This window comes from Mus caroli, unplaced genomic scaffold (genome assembly GCF_978045245.1).
Source record: "Mus caroli unplaced genomic scaffold, Mus_caroli_1 scaffold_2, whole genome shotgun sequence".
In the NCBI taxonomy this organism is placed as follows: Eukaryota; Metazoa; Chordata; class Mammalia; order Rodentia; family Muridae; genus Mus; species Mus caroli.
In genome coordinates, this window is record NW_028227257.1 from 51,555,279 (window position 1) to 51,572,292 (window position 17,014).

At 48.1% G+C, this 17,014-nt stretch overlaps 1 long non-coding RNA gene across 1 annotated transcript in view; it reads left to right on the forward strand.

Moving 5' to 3' along the window:
* The first annotated feature begins 3,582 nt into the window (after window positions 1–3,582).
* The window catches only part of LOC110289897 (uncharacterized), a 66,054-nt gene continuing 52,622 nt past the window's right edge, over window positions 3,583–17,014 (forward strand). The window contains exon 1 of the long non-coding RNA XR_015044516.1: window positions 3,583–3,993. This is a non-coding gene — a long non-coding RNA (uncharacterized LOC110289897). The remainder of the gene's footprint in view (window positions 3,994–17,014) is intronic.

Here is a 17,014-nt window from a genome sequence, read left to right on the forward strand (position 1 = left end):
AACTCTCTTTTCCACTAAAAGCCCTCCGCGATGAATAGGAATGAATTTTGGCAAAATCAGATTAGATGGAATCCAACCATCTGCCAGCCACCCCACACAGCAAGTGTGATTTCCTCTCAGTGCAATTAAAACAGAGTTCTTGAGATAAGTATGCCTTGGAGGTACGTTCGAGGGAGTCATTAGGGCCATTATGAACAATGAGAACTGAAAATTCAGCTAATATTGCTATTAACGAAAGGACTCATCTACAGGTTAAGATGCTGTTGTCTCAGAGAAGAGGTGCCATGCCATCTCAAGGCAGTCTGCATCAGACCAAGGAGGTTCTAGATGTTTTTTATAAAAATAGTTTTGACAGATTAGCCTATACAATTTGGTACTTATATCATGTCATGGGAAGGCATTGCAAGATATTGGTTATAACTGAGAGAAGCTGCCCACATGCTTATCTGTCAGTCCCAAGTAAGAATTGCAACTGGCTTCTTAGAAACAGTGTTACTTTACATTTTTCCTGTTTCAAAATTACAGTCTGTCTTCACTGAGCCAGAGATGCCTAATCTGAACAATAACCTCAGAGCAGAGCTATGGTGTCTGCAGGGCTAAAGGGAAACCCGGAACACTGACGAGTGGGCGATGCCCTGGTTGATAGCGAACTCCTAGCGCTGTAGCTTATCCATAGACCAACAGGACCGCGAGTTACACACAACCAGGGGCAGCCACAGCATCCAAATCCAGGGATGGGGTATTTGATTAAGATAAAAATCTCATTATGTAGTCTAGGCTGACCTTGAACTCACAAACCTCGGGCCTTTCTCTCTCCAATACTGGGATTATAGGTGTGTAGTACCATGCATAGCTTCTGCCATTTAACTGGATGTCATTGTTCCTCAAAGTGCCACGTATCCATTTCCTTGATGCTGCCATTTCCTTGATGCTGCGTTGGAGGGTGCTGCTTGTAGGTGTGGCTCCCTCTCTTTTGGCTGAGCTCACCCTGATCCCAGTTACTTACTGCCAAGCTGTGTCTAGGGTCACAGAGGCTGCCAGGTCAGGTACCTGGTCACCATGGCCTCCTGAGCCTTGGCCAATATGCCCCACCCTGTTTCCGACTGATGGGAACTCCTTGGAGTCCTGGCCAGTCAGCCTCTTCTGCCTTCCTGAAAACTCCAGCCCTTGGCTGTGAGCCCTGGCTTTCTTGGTTCTCCTCCAGGCTCACTGGCCAAGGGTCCAAACCGCCTTGCTCATCTTTCATCTCTATGCGTCTCTCCCCTCCAGGCCAGGCTGTTGGCTTCACCTTTAGATCACCACCTCTGAAATCTTCGACACAAACCTACTCCCGGCATTTAAAGTCTACCAACATCTTTTTAAGCATCTCCATGTGACATCTGATAGGCAAAGTCAAACGGCAGCTGAAATGGAGCCGGTGTTCTTGATGTCTTCCTCACTTGGACTGTCTCCTCCCTCGACTCCCTCAACCTTCCCCCTCTTAGCAGGTGGCACCACTCTGCTCCTCAGCCCTAAAGCCCAAGAGTTCTGTTGGAGTAATCTGCACCTACCACTGGGCTACCCAACCCATCCCACACCTCTGACTGCACACATTGCTTGGATTCCATCACCCTCATCAGACCCAAAGTGGAGGTGACCAGACTCCCGTGTGCTCTACTTTTAGCAAGTGTTATCCTTGGAAAATTCCAATCAGACCCCTCCACTCTCATATAATCCAGCCTGTCCCATGCTATCTTATTACAGCAGGCACAGCAGCCCAGCCCCTTCCTTGCCTCCTTCCCCTGCCCCAGCCCTGTCTCGGCAGCCCACTCATCTCAATGGCTTTGCACTTTACTAGCAATTTTTCACACTGACCACATCATGATCTCGAGTTCGTCCTGTGTGCTTATTTTCTGTCCTATCCCTTGAGAATACAAGCTTCCTGAGCACAGGGGACCTTCCCTCCTGACCCCACCCCCTGCTGTTTCCCAAGGCTCAGCATCAGAGCCTGGCATCTGGACCACATTTGTTGAATGACTGAACTCCACACTTCCTGCCCTTTGCTCTCAGTACGCTGACATTGTCTTCACTACTGTCCGCATTGTTAAATAACGGTTTGTGGTCGTGCATTTTATTCATAGGCTCTGAATTTTAAGAAGAGGTTACCTCTTTAGTGTGCAAGTCATCTATTTGAGCCTAGACTTTTGGTTGTGGCCCGTGACTCAAATACTATACTGGTAGGAAAACTTTCAACAGCAAACCACACACATTGTCAGATACCAGCTTTGACCTGCTCAGTGGTATAAGAGAACAGAGACACTCACCACAGTTATAGACCCTGGAGTTAGCTTTTCATTTTCATACAGAGGAAGGAACTACCATTGTCTGGATTTTGCAAATGGGCCAAGTATATCGGCCTTTTAATGATAATCAGTTATGGTTTGTATTGCAAAGCCTTCCTCTCATATATTTTGCTGTTCTCGGAAGTCTGGGCAGACTGTGCTAGATAGCCTGCTCAGACAGCACGATGTCCTGGAGGAGCTGGACTGGTGTTTGGAGTCTTTACAGGACAATGTACTTGCAAGCTGTTGCTAAGGCCGAATCCTCCGTCTCCTTAGGACTGAACATTTTCAACCTTCCTAACCCTGCTACTCCTTTAATAAGTTCCTCATTTTGTGGGGAGCCCCAACAGGAGATTATTTCCATTGCTACTTCATAACTGGAATTTTGCTACTGTTACGAATTATAATATAAATATCTGTGATTTCCAATGGTCTTGGTTGTCCCCTGGGAAAGGGTCATTTGACCCTCAGAGGGGTCTCGACCTATGAATGGATGAGTTTCTTCCCTTGCCCCTGTACCCCCAAATTCACTCTCCTCCCTGCCTATACTGTTAGCTTTTCCCTAACCTGTTTAAGAGACTCTCTGGCACACATATCTGCTCTTATATATGCTGTGTTAAGATTCTCTGATATACTGAAATGTACGTTTCAAAAGTGAAACCTCTACTTTTTTTTTTTTTTTTTTGGACAGTGCTGACTTTTGGGGGCGGGAGGGGTGGGCAAAGGATATCAACAATCACAGCAACTCTACCTGGCCTCACCAGAGGCTGCTCAGTGGTACATGGGTTCCGCTTTCTCTGGAGTACTTCTCATAGTTTAAAAAAGCTTGAAGCTTCGGAAGACAGCCCCGCCCTCTGCATCATTCAAAAGAAAACTCAGACACAGAGGCGGGCTCTTGGTTCTTGCATGGAAACGTTCAGGAGCCTTTCAAAGTTAGAGAGCCATAACTTTGTTTTTTACTCCTTGGTTCTTTTATTCTTGTGATCTAGCCTAGCAAGACTAAGTCACACATGCTAACAGCCAGCTCAGAATAGATATAATGATTTTAGATCAAAACTCGTCTTTTAGTGCAGAAAAAAAAAAAAATCATGGACTGAAACAGGGGATATGAGGGCCAAGCAAACTCAGATGCCTTAAGGAAATAGCAAAAATGGGTTGTTCCCTCTTCTGTGGACGGCCAGCGTGTTACAGCACCCGTGTGTATGTGAGATCTCTGCCTTTTATTTTCAGTTGCCCCCAAGTCTCCAACCAAAGCGTCTCCTCCCTGATGAGGGTGATCACTGGCTACAAGCCTGGGGCTTCCACACCCAAGGTCTGGGAAGCTGCTCTTTCCGGAAGGGTGGTAGAGACCCTGGGAACCAGACCAGGCGGGCTCACAAAGTATGAAGAGAATGTCGGGAGAGGAAGTGGTGGCTCTGAGTCAGCACGAGTCATCTGGTTCCAGTGACAATGAAGACTGAGGTGTGTGCTTTGCACTTTTTTCTTTTCTTTTCTTGTCTTTTTTTTTTTTCCTATTCATGTGGACATCTCTGAGAATGAGGGGACTGGGTGACTTTGCAGTGTCTGCTTTCTAAGTTTCAAAGTGGCTTTCCAGGCAAGCTGCGCATATCTTGGGATCTTCACAGCACAGTGGCTGGGAAGGCAGGCGAACCCGTCTATCAGCTTCTCCCTGGTGAGTACTCTCAGTCAGTGATGTTTTCCGTGCACCTCTGAGCTGTGACAGCTGCTGTGTTCTGGGGTAGACACTGCTTCTCCCAGACTTTGAAGGTTTTGTTAGGTCAGAAAAGTGGCTCCCCTGCCTCCAGCCCACCTCTGTTGTGTCTGTTGTGGGACTCTCGGAGGAAGGTTCTGAGCTGTGCCTTGTGGATGGTGGCTGTGTATTATGCTGTCTCAGAGGAGAGAGTGAGACTTGCCTGGGAAGGAAGCCACCTCGGATTCCTAGCTAGAAGCCAAAGTGAAGGTCGGAGACGGAGGTGGGTGAGTTTGTGTTAACTGGGCACTGAGGTTGAACTAGCTTCCGCTCCTAAGAAGCAGAAGGAAGAGCCAACCCCGGGGGCAGCTTCTGGTCTCTGACTCAGGCAGCCAGGCCTGAGCTGTCCAGCTTCAGGGCAAGAAGTATGGCAGCGAGGCAGAATTTTGGCTTTTCTCTGAACATGCTACATCCCGTGCTTCCTCTTAACGCTCCAGGTGGAAAATGTATTCAAAAGCAGAAAGAAAAAAGCCACAGGTTAGGGACCAGGAAGGGCATGGTGGAAGATGGGGGAGGGAAGTGGGCTGAGTTACTGCTATTCTTACAAGCATCTTTACTGTCAAATAAACAGTTACAGTAACTGCTGTGCCACTTTTAAAGCAAATCTAAAAAGCGATCATTTGCTTAAAAAGCAGCCTAGCAGGCTGCAGGGAAGACAGGAGCCTGTTCTGAGCAACTCACTGGGGTGTGTGGGGCTTCCCGGGTTAAGAATGAGTCAGCAACCTAACTGAATGAGCCCTGAGAGCAGCTCCATTCACTCTGAGCATGACAGGAGTTTGCTGGCTTGGGTCTTTGCTTGATATTAGCATTGCCTGGCCCTCTGTGAAGAGGATAGTCACACACGTTCAGTTTCCTCCTGGAATGTACCTGAGAGGTCTCTTGGCTATCTCCTTGTCAGGAATACTGTGTTTGGCTTTTTCAGCATGCTTGGGCTGATGGTAATCGTTTTGGGTCCTGCCCCTGACTGAGCACAGAGTTTGTTAAGCGAACTCTGGGGTGCAGGAAGGACCAGGGTAGTCTAGAGCCGCAGTCGCACCCCACCCTTTGAAATAGTTCACACCCTTATGATTGGGAGAATCGGGTGAGATATGAATTTTGAAGCTGGCTTCCACAAGAGGCAGGTACTAAGTTGGCTTAAATAAATCAGAGTGCAAGCTTCAGAGAAAGAAAGCCTCCAAATACCTTTGAGAAGAATTTCTAGAGCAGTTCTATACACGGAACTCAAGGAGTCGCCAAAGGCTTCACAGGTCAACACAGGGTTTGAATCTTTTCCTGGCTAGTTCTGTGGCTCTGCCTGAAGATTGTTTATCTGTGTTTAGATAACTGTGGGTGGGTCCCAGCTCTCAGGGGCCACACCCTGAAGCCACAAAACTTGGATAGCAAGATTAAGACTGGATTAGAAGGGAGGCTCTGAAGCAGGGCCAGTGGGCCCCAGGCCCTGCTGACCTACTTCTGGAGACCTTGGACTTCTAGATCATTGTTCGTCTACCTCAGCGCAAGGGGCCCAAGGAGTTAGCACCTGCCAGGAATTCAGGGAAGGGCCTGGATGGAGGCAGGACTCCAGTATCTTACCTCTCCCTGGTCCACTTAGTTTCCAGTCCTCTGAAGGCACATAGTTTGCATGTTAGTAGTTGGCTACAGGACTTTTACAGAAAGTGATTGACAAGCCAGAGGTAGCCAATAGAGAGAGCCTATCATTCCTAGTTGGTTTTGTGCTCTTGGTGAGTAAGCTGTCCAAGTAACCTGAGAAATGCCACGTCACGGGATCAAGAATCGTGACACAGTATGTCTGTGGGCTGAGCACACTTACATGGGTTCCCATGTCGTCACATATATGCAGGTCACAGCTGTGAGCCTATCTCTGGGTTTTGTGTCTTCAAACCTCATGTGAGGATTGCTGGATTATGGCTTGGTGGCATTGTGTTTTGTTTTAGGCGTTGATTTTGATCCATCATATAGAGGTCAGGCAGTCATGTGGATTCTGACAGCCAATGGCCTTTTACCATAAGAAATAGCAGGGATGGACTGACGGGTCTCTTTAGTAATCAGGAGAGAGTTATTGAACAAGGCAGGAAAAAGACTAAGGTCAAGTGTGAAAACAGATGCCCGAAACCACAGTTTGTGCATCGAGGGGGTGGCTCCATGGTAAGTAAAGAGCATGATGTGCAAGCAGCAGGACCTGAGTTCAGGCTACCAGGACCCAGGGAAAGATGCACACGGTTACCTTTGTAACCTAGCACTGTGACAAACAGAAAGTGCTTCAGACTTGATGACAGTAGAAGTTGCCCAGAATCCTGCTGTCATGGTAGGCTCAACCTGGGACTAACCTGGAACTTGTGGCCCTGTCTCCTCTGGTCTTCATCATTGTGGGATATCTGCCCTGTGACATTTTGTGCGGAGGTCTCCACAGCACAAACTCTGTCTGCTTCTGGTGGAAGTGCTGTGAGAGCTTAAGTTCCTGCCTGGTGTCCTGCCTTCCTCACTGTGGAGGAAGAGTGAGACTCTTATGACTCTGAGCCTTGGGAAGACCTTGGGGGTATATACCAGTTGCCAGGAGATACTGTCACCAGGACCGGCATGTCCTCAGAGATGTCACCAGCCTCTTACATCTGTTCTGGGCTCCCTAGTCCTGTGGTATTTCACCAAGAATGGATACTGTCCTTGAAACAAGGTCTCTTTGAGGTCTCAATCTATAGCAGGCTCTGCACTCACCAGGGTCATGCTTATTAGGCAAATGGAGACTGCTTCTTGGTCCTCTCAGGAAACTGTGGGATTTAGCTGTCATTATCACTACAATTGTTATCACCATAACCTTCCTCTTCCTCTCCATCTTCCTCCCCATCCCCTCCTCCCCATCATCATCATCATCATCATCATTATTATCAACATCATTGTTATCACTATAACCTTCCTCCTCCTCACCGTCATCATTATGATCAACACTATTGTTATCACTATAACCTGCCTTCTCCTCCCCTTCCTCCTCCTCTTTGTTATTATCAACCACATTACAAAAGTACAGTTCCCATTTTATTCAGCCCAACCACACTTCATGGGCCCTTCATTTAACTCCACAACAACCCTCAGGACCAAAGGAAGGGGACAGTTACTTGCCTTACTCAGTGTCTCAGTGAAGGTATAAGGTGCCAAAGAGCCACTACCCATCCATTCAGCACAGGAAAATGAGCAGGAGCAGGTAGCCAATAGGGCTTCCTGTGTAATACACAGGGCCATTTGGGCCAAAGGTCAGGAAGCCCAGGCCCCTGAAACATGGGCCTGCTGAAGGTGGCACAACTTGATTTGGTGCTATTGTTTTCCAGCTGAATCCAGTGACAATTGTCCCTTAACTCGTCTAGAGTCTTGCTACTTGAAAATGATTGTGAATGGGAGACACATCATACTGAAAACATTAAATAAGCCCCCAGAAACCCAAACAGAGCACAGTGTTGCATTTCTTTACCAATGCCAAAGTCTCAAAAGCCAGCCACATTCTCGTGCCCACCCTCGGGGGCCAGAAGGAGCTAGGGTCATTTTGGTCTTTGAGCTGTCAGTCCTGTGTGCAGTGTTTAAGCTCCAGGAGCTGAAACTGGCCTGGCTGTGTTAGAGCATTGTGGATGTAATGTGTGTGTCTTAGTTAGGGTTTTACTGCTGTGAGCAGACACCATGACCAATGCAAGTCTTATAAAGGACAACATTTAATTGGGGCTGGCTTACAGGTTCAGGGTTTCAGTCCATTATCATCAAGGCAGGAACATGGCAGCATCCAGGCAGGCATGGTGCAGGAGGAGCTGAGAGTTCTATAACTTCAACTGAAGACTGCTAGCAAAATACTGGCTTTCAGGCAGCTAGGATGAGGGTCTTAAAGCCCATACCCACAGTGACACACCTACTCCAACAAGGCCACACCTACTCCAACAGAGCCACACACTCTCATAGTGCCACTTCCTGGGTCGAGCATATACAAACCATCACAATGTGGGTGGCACAGTCGTGGGTCCCCCAAGCTAGTCTAATAGCAGGAACCTGAGGGCCCTTCTCTGGGTCAAGGGCAGGGATCCCCCACAGGTTCTGGCTGGATCCTAGTTCTCAAAGAAGAGACAGCAAGTTTGAAGGAAACTGGTTCACAGGAAGGAGAGGGGAGCCAGTGATCAGCTGGTCTCATAGGATTCTTTCTGATGAAAAGCTGGTTGTCCTTTGTATAGCTTGAGAAGTGAGAGAGGCAGTATCTCTAATCTAGCTTGGGTCCCCAGCTTATCTTTTGCTTTCTAGGTTGATTACATGCAAATGGGGACTTCTGGGACAGGAGGGGCGGGGTGTTACTCTGCCCTGGGAAAATGTTTAATGTTAAAGGTAAAGAACTTTTGTTAATGGTGGCAGAAGACATATATTCCCATTGCACTAGTAATTTACAGTGTGTGAGGCTCGCACAGGCTCCTGGCGATTCAGCTGGACATAAAGCAACATTTATTAAATATCAGTGACTCCCAAAGGAGCCAAGCTCACTTGCTCTCAAACAGCTAACGGTTCTGTTCTCACAGTTGTACTCGGGCAGGAAGTGATTTGTCCTGGGAGAGCCAACAAGGCAGGCGGCTCATCCACTGCTCGGTTCCATCATCCGTAGCACTGGCGTCCTTTCTCCAACTTGTCTTATAGTTTCAGGAAGGCTGCTGAAGCTCTGGGAATCATCATTGCATTGACAGGAGGAAGTGGGGAGGGGAAAAAGTTAATCTTATGGGTGTCAGCATCCTTTAAGGTTACCCTAAAATCCTCAGCAAACATGTTCAACTGAATTTTACTGTCACTGTCTACAAATGCATAGGAGAAAGAAGATGGGGGGGGGGGACGAGACTCCCCAAAACAGGGCTCACAAAAAGAGGATTAAGGACAAGGGCTCCTGTCACATTCATATCATATGGCTCTCTTTGGCCCCAGAGGTGATGGGGACCCACCTATATCAGGTCCTCTGGGGTTAATCAGGTAATTTCAAATAAATAGAGCCCCTGACCTTAGGGCTATACCTCTTTTGCTGCTCTAAGAAAAGTCACCTTTGTCTCCATGCTGGTCACCTGAAACCAGCTTCTTGGCTGTCATCTGTGACCAAGTGCCCTGTCCTGACTTGGGAACAAGCTTCAGGAGGGAAGGCTCCCTGGTGTGTCCTCCTGGAGGAAGGAAGCCCAGCTTGGAGGAGTCTGAGCTGCTGTCCCAAAGTTGAGTGGAGGTCAAGTCACTCAGGGAGGATGCTTCCCGTCTCCCAGGCTCCTGGGGCACCTATACTACGCAACCATCTCATATTCCCCAGTCACCAAAGAGAAGGGCCTCACCTACGCTTTGCAGACTGTCAGTGGGGAGGAGGTTCCTTCCTTCTGTCCTCTGCATCCTCCTCACCTGACGCTCTGGGATGATAATAGGCTCTGTCACACCAAGTGTTTTGTGAGTCTGAGACTGGATGTACAAGGAGCCCAGAACAGAACCAGGCACCAAGCACCTCCCTCATGAACAGAGCAAGGCTTCACTGTGAAGTTTAGGTTGACCTCAAACTCATGATCCTCCTGCCTCCTCCTCAGGTGCTGGGAGTAAAGGCAGGGGCCACCATACAGTTCCTTCATTAGGTAAACAAGTGCTCAATAGCTGTACAGATAAAACGATCTGCACTTCATATATTCTGCCCAAAAAGCTTCCTGCTGCTTTCTGTGAGACCACTGTCCAGGTTCTACAAAGTGGATCCTAGACACAGAGGAGAGAATCGTTTGCCCCTGTGCCCATTCACAATACAGAGACGCTATGACATGAATGCAAATGGCTCGAGCATTTTTAAAATCATACCTAGGGTGCAGTGCCTGTGGTGGCCAACAGAGGGCGTCAGATTTCCCCCGAGCTGGAGTTAGAGGTGTGTTATGAGTTGTCCAGCACGAGTACTGAGAACCAAACCCCAGGCTTCTGCTAGAGCAGTATTTACCCTTAACCACTGAGCCATCCATCTCCACAGCCCCACATGACTGTTGATAAGTCTCCTACCTTACATCCTTCCTCTTCTTCCTGTGCTGTCAACAACAGCTTCTTTGTTGTTAGGGACAACAACGTTTCCTGTAAAGGCTGTTTCCCAGGCTCCTTTGCAGTCAGAAAGATGAAGACTAGTAGTGGGCCTGCCAGGGATGCTGGAAAGCTCTTTAAAGGACTCTGACATCTCTGACCCTTGACTTTCCTGCTCTGGACTCCCAAATGTTCCAAGGACTTTGGCTTAACCTTTTGGATCTTTCTCCCTTCTCTCTTTCTGTCATAATGCAGAGGAGATGTCTGGAGCTCTAGCAGCCTTCTCGACCTTAAAAAAAAAAAAAGGATGTCTGTCTTGGTACAATGATGTACTTCATTCACACTGGATTCATGATTATGCCCATTGAAAATATATTATTCATGCTTTCTCTTTAATGAAAATATTTGGAGTGAACCCTGCCATGGGCTCCAAGCACGATACCCTCTAAGTCTGTTGGAATCATAGCATCATCCTTGGAAACACTTTGCCTTGGGGAAGGAAATCCAAGGAGCATATGATCTGTGGAGATCAGCAGCATACATAGCAGCGGTCATAGCAGGCCATGAGTATATAACTTGCTTCTGCCTTAGCAAACAGGTTTGACCGTTAGCTTCTGTGGATGAGCCTCAATGCAGACCCTCATGTTATCCTTGGACTTTCAGAGTAGACTTGTCCATTCATGTGCATTTCTGAATGTGTGTGTGTGTGTGTGTGTGTGTGTGTGTGTGTGTGTGTGTTTGAGAGTGTGTGTGTATGTTTGCAGGTGAACATACCATTGTGTGCAGAAGACAAACTTGGATGTCAATTCTTAGGTGGTGTTTGCTTACTTTTCTTCCCTCCTCCTCCTCCTCCTCCTCCTCCTCCTTTTCTTTCTCTTGTTTCTCCTCTTCCTCCTCTTGTTTCTCCTTTCTCCTCCTTCTTTAGACCAGATCTCACTGGCCTGGCACTGAAAGACCATGCTGAACTGGCTGGCAGTGAGCCCAGATAATCTACCTGTATCACTACCCTAGTGCTAGGATCCACCTGTGTCACCTCCCTAGTGCTAGGATCTACCTGTGTCACCTCCCTAGTGCTAGGATCCACCTGTGTCACCTCCCTAGTGCTAGGATCCACCTGTGTCACCTCCCTAGTGCTAGGATCCACCTGTGTCACCTCCCTAGTGCTAGGATCCACCTGTGTCACCTCCCTAGTGCTAGGATCCACCTGTGTCACCTCCCTAGTGCTAGGATCCACCTGTGTCACCTCCCTAGTGCTAGGATCCACCTGTGTCACCTCTCTAGTGCTAGGATCCACCTGTGTCACCTCCCTAGTGCTAGGATCCACCTGTGTCACCTCCCTAGTGCTAGGATCCACCTGTGTCACCTCCCTAGTGCTAGGATCCACCTGTGTCACCTCCCTAGTGCTAGGATTCCGAGTGTGCACCGTCTCATTTGGCTTTTAACGTCGATTCTGGGAATTGAACTCAGGTCTTCCAGTTTGCAAGGCACGCACTGTTTCAACCCAGCTACCCGCCCAGCCCTGTTTGTATTTCTTCAATTTTTTTCCCTGTAGGATCTGTCTCTACATACTTCATCCGATTGGTGTGTACACATCTAAGTCTGGGAAACAATGTGCTTCTCTAACTCTGAATTCTATTGAATCCATTTCAAGTGCAACCCCCCTCTTCCCTCCCTCCCTGTACCTGATTATTGTGGATTCCTTCATTACTGGACACTTCGTTCCAGGTGTAGTTAGATAGTTTTAGGTAACAGGATGATGTCAGAAATCAGGCCGCACGGGTGGAGTGGCTGTCACCCACTTCTGTACTGGGGGCTAGTGGACCCACTCAGGGCTGGTCCCACCTGGGATAGGGAAAGACTAACAATCTTGATACTGGAGATATATCCACCCTCAGACATGGTGAGCTCACCTTCCTCTACAGCCATCCTCAGCAGGGTCCGATGGGGACAGCCTATGCATGCCTTACCCATTGGCTGCTGACCACGTGGAGGCTCTTGTCTCTGCCTGGAGACAAGAAAGCAGCTCTTGGGTATCTGGTGAAGTGGGACAGTGTATTCCTGGGGCTTCTTAATCCCTTTGAAGCAGCTTTGTCCAACAAAACCTGCAGCTACGGCCACACTCTGTCTGCCCTGCCTGATATGGTGACCACACTTGTGGCCACCAGGCAGTGGATGCGTGGTCAGTGTGACCAGGAACTGAACTGCGTGATGAATCACGTAATTACAATGTAAATATCGTATTCGTGTGTGGCTAGGAGCTCCTGGGTTTGTGTATGTACTTTCCCCAACGATTTTCCCCGGCATCACTTTCGTTTTCCTTGGTTTCAGTTTCCCACAGTCAAACATGACCCACAGAGGGTTAACAGCCATAAATACACAATTCCTGTTTTAAACTGCATGCAGACACGTGGGTGGGAGCGGTGTGAAGAAAACTCTCACAGACCTGCTTCATCCTGCCTAGTCACAATTCCCTCTGTCAGAGTATCCACACTGTATATTCTACCTGCCTGCCGGCCCTTCAGAGTTGCCATATCTGCCACTAGGTTGTCCAGTGTCCAGTGCTTGTGTCTAAGTAGCCTTCATTTTACTTAATACTGGCCCCAGTGCACATGAACTATGATGACTTTATTATACAGTATATTGTTTTAATTGGGAGACTTCATTAATAATCATTTGTCTCTTATTTTTTCTAAGTTATAAGTTCAGCCTTAATCACAGATACACTCTGGAAAAAACCCCCATGTGTTGGGTGCTTCCTGAAGCTTCAGGCCTGCCCTGAGGTCTTGGAGTGTTTCCTCTGAGGACAGGAGGTCTGTTGTGTTCTTGTCTGTGTGAGGGAAGTCATTCTGCCATCTGACTAGATTGATTATAAAGAAGCTCCATGCTCTGGTGCTGTCACTGTCCCAGACTCCTCCAAATTATCCTTGGGGGACTTTTAGAGACACAAGTATCCAAGTAGCATGTGCAGGAGCTGGCCAGGCCCTGACACGCTTCTAGGCTATTTAACGCCATACCACTGCTCCTTCAAGTTCTGGAATTTGCTTCTGTAAATGGTCCAATGGCAGCTTTCTGACCACTTTCAGATGTTTCTGAGTTATATCCTGAGCCCTGGTTCTTTACCAAGAGGTCCTCCCAACTCCTCGGTGAGGATTTAGCTATCTGCACTTCAGCACAACTGCCTTTATCTTGATTGCTACTCTGAGAATATTGGTGACCATTTCCATCTGCTGGGCCCACAGGGTTCTCAAGGCCTGCTCACACCCTGTGGGGACACATAAAGCCATGTCCTTACTCTGTATCTGAGGTGGTGACCTTTTTTCCCAATGTCTATCATCTCTGGTTTAGTCTAGCCTTTGCTCATGTTTTAGTCTAGTCTTGGCTCATGTTGTAGTTTGCTTTTCTGTTGCTATGACGAACACCATGACCAATAGCAACTTAGGGAGAAAAGTGTTTATTTCTTCTTAAACCTCTTCCGGTCCTTTCACTGAGGTATCAGATCAGCTACCATGGCTCATGGTTCTATACAAGACATGAATTTGGAAAGGCATCCCCTTGACCTCTTTATGAAATGACCATGTGTGTCATTGAAGGCTGGGGACAGAGTGCTTCCCTAAAGATCATCTTCAAGTTTGCCATTATCCACACATTTACAGGTGCCCTTGGTAACACAGGGATTGACCATGGTGCCTAACTGTCAGTCGTGGGACATTGCATAATAGCATGTGTGACAGTGGTTATCTAGACAATGGGGGTTGGGGGAGGGGGCAGGTGGAAATGACTCATTTCAAACTTCCCCCATGATTATCCTTCCGTCTCACCTCCATTCTTTCAATCCCCCTCTCTCCAGAACAGGGACTTTGGCAGTCAGTTACTGTGGCAGCTACATTTCCAGCTTGACAGAATTTAGAGCCATCCAGGAAGAGAGCCTCTGAGGTCATCTTCGAGGGAGTTTCTAGGTTGGGTTTATAGGGGTGGGGAGACCAATCTTGAATGTTGGCAGCAGCATTCCACCGTGCCACCTGGGATCTCAGGCTGCAGAAAACAAAGAAAGCAAGCTGAATACTCGCTTTCAACTCTTTGCTTCCCGAGTGTGAATGCAGTGCCCGAGTCCTGCTGCCATGCCTCTCCGCCCTGATGGACTGCACCCTGGAGCTGCTAGCCCAGATAAAGCCTCCATGAAGTAGCTCTTGTTCCAACCAGAGGAAAGTAACTAATATAGCAATCCTCACTTTTGGAGCACGACCTTTGGGTACCATTGCCTTAGTCACCTGTGTGCAGTTTTATCCTCAAAGTTTTTGTGGCAGGTATCTTGCCTTCCCAGCTGGCACTATCTACTTCTTTGTTTTATTTTTTAGTATATGCATGTGGGCCTGAGTGTGTGTGTGTGTGTGTGTGTGTGTGTGTGTGTGTGTGTGTGTGTGTGTGCGCGTGTGCTCTCTCTGGGTACATGTGCCTTCAGAAGCCAAAAGAGGACTTCAGAACATAGGTGGTTGTGAGCCATGCAGTGGGCTTCCTTTGCGAGAGCAACAAGTGCTTTTAACCCCAGCCCACAGCTTGTGTTACCCTCTAAGACTTGACTGACAACTGGGTAGCTCATCTCATATCCCCAGGGCTTGGGGGTGAGGGAGTCTTTGAACTTCACCCAAAGTGCCTGCTCACAGTCATGCTCGAGGAAGGGAACATAAGGCCCAGAGTACAATGCTGCCACCCAGCATAGACATGGACCTTCTGGGCAACATGAAAACTCACTTGTCCAAACATATCTCATCTGCTGTTTATGCTGAACACAAACCTCACCCTTGCTCAGAGCTCTGAACACAACAGACTGGCCACTTGGAGGGAGGACACATGACCACCTCTCTAGATCCTGTACAGCCGATAAAGACAGGCAGTGCTCCCAGCTCCTCTCACCCACCCCTGCCTGTGTCTAGCCTCCAGGATAATAAGACTCCTCTCCCTATTCCTTCTGGGGCTCAAGTGGAAATTGGTGTTAGGGGGTGGGTGTCTTGCTGAAATAGGTGTGTGTGTGTGTGTGTGTGTGTGTGTAGTATGTTTAGGAACGGCAGAGAGTGAGAGTTATCACTGTAGCCAATGCACTGTAAAGTCCCTGTCCCTGTCCCTGTCTACCTCTCCTGATGGAAGCATGGTGTCCTTTGGGGGTTTCAGACTTTGATTTCATCTCCTGAAGAGAGTAAGAGAGATCAGCCATGATGCCTAAAGTGTAAATAGGGAATCAAATTTCTTTGGAAAATTGAAAAGGGCCTCTGGTTATGGAGGTGGTGAGAAACTGATGTTCCTGGGGCATACTTAGTGGGTCAAGAATGTATGTTAAAGGTCCATTCAGACTTACTCCACACACAAAAGTCACAGCTAATCAAACTGAGTGTCCATGAGAAGTGCTAGCCTAGGGGTAGATGCAGAGTTCTTGGTCACCTTGAGCCTCCAGTGAGCTGCACATACCAAAGTAACTTTGGTGGATTCTGTTTTCTGAGGCTGTATGGGCACATTATTTCTCAGGAAGATGGCTGTTGTCCTGGCCTTGGGCTGAGGCAATCTTTCTTTGACCTCAGAGAATTGCATGGAAAGCTTTGGGATGCGTCCAAGGATGTCCTAGGCACACTTCCATCCAGCTGTCCTTCCTGCCTTACCTGGAAAGGGGCCTTCAGAGCCACCATACTGATTTGCTGCTGGCCTTCCCAGAAGCTCTTGATCCAAGCAAGAGGTCTCTTTGAACCTGAAAATGAAATGAATGAAGAACTAGAAGGTCTCGCTTTAATTCATGTTTTTATATAAGATTAAAAAAACTGGAACTGTATAAAATGGTATTCAGACCCTCATAGACAGTTTAAGTGGTACCGGTGACTGAACCCAGGGCTTTGTGCATGCTAGGCAAGTACTCTATTAAATGAGCTATATCGCAACCCCAAGAAAAGACAATAAAGTCCCTCCAGAGAAGGTCGGGATTGGATAACAGGGAAGGCATAGTGGCCATTCTCCAGTCTCTAGCCCAGTCTCAGGGGGCCATTGTGATAAGCTGTATCAATAAGAGTCAGTATCAGATATGCTCTTGGGGACCTGTGCTCCAGCCCTGAGGGTGATAATCTGATATGAAGCACCATGTGCTTTGTGTGAGACCCAAAGCCACCAGAGTCTCCGGGGCACCCAGTGCTATTTACAAAGCAGATAGAATCAGGACTATTTCAGTAGCTATTGAGACATGCTCGCAGTCTGCCTGCTGGTGTCTGCCCCAACTCACCTCACTGGAATGCAAATAGGGCCCATGTGACTTCCTGAAGGTTCCTTAGCGCATCCACAGGTGACATCCACAGGTGACATGGGGTTATAGAGAGGAATCCATGACTAGCTCGTCTGGTGCCTTACAATGACTAGACTGACAGGAGACTCAGCCAAGGAGGAACGGGCTCTATTCAGCATGAACAGAGTGACTAAAACTCTCCACTACGAGCAACTTTGATCTTCCTGAGCAGGGACAGTGACCCTGACAGAACAAGAAGCAAATGGGTGCTTACTGGGAGGGATTGAGTTGGTGGGAGAGAAGTGAGCAGGAGTCACAGGCTGTGAGGCACCAGGTAGAGCCTCAGTGCATGTCTGGGATTGACTATGTCTCTGAAAATGGATATGTTCCCAGCAGCTTAGAACATGTCCTTTTTCCATAACAGTGCCATCACAGATCTAACTACCTCGAACAAGGGCCTTTGGAGTAGGGTGACTGGTGGCATTAGAACCTGGGGCTCAAGAAATGGCTCAGCGGTCCAGAGCGCTGGCTGCTTTTCCAGAGGTCCTGGTTCTATTCCCAGCACTCCCATAGCTCACAACCATCTGGAATTCCAGTTCCAGGAGATCCAGCATCTTCTTTTGACCTTCCTGGGCTCCAGATGTTAATGTGGTGCAC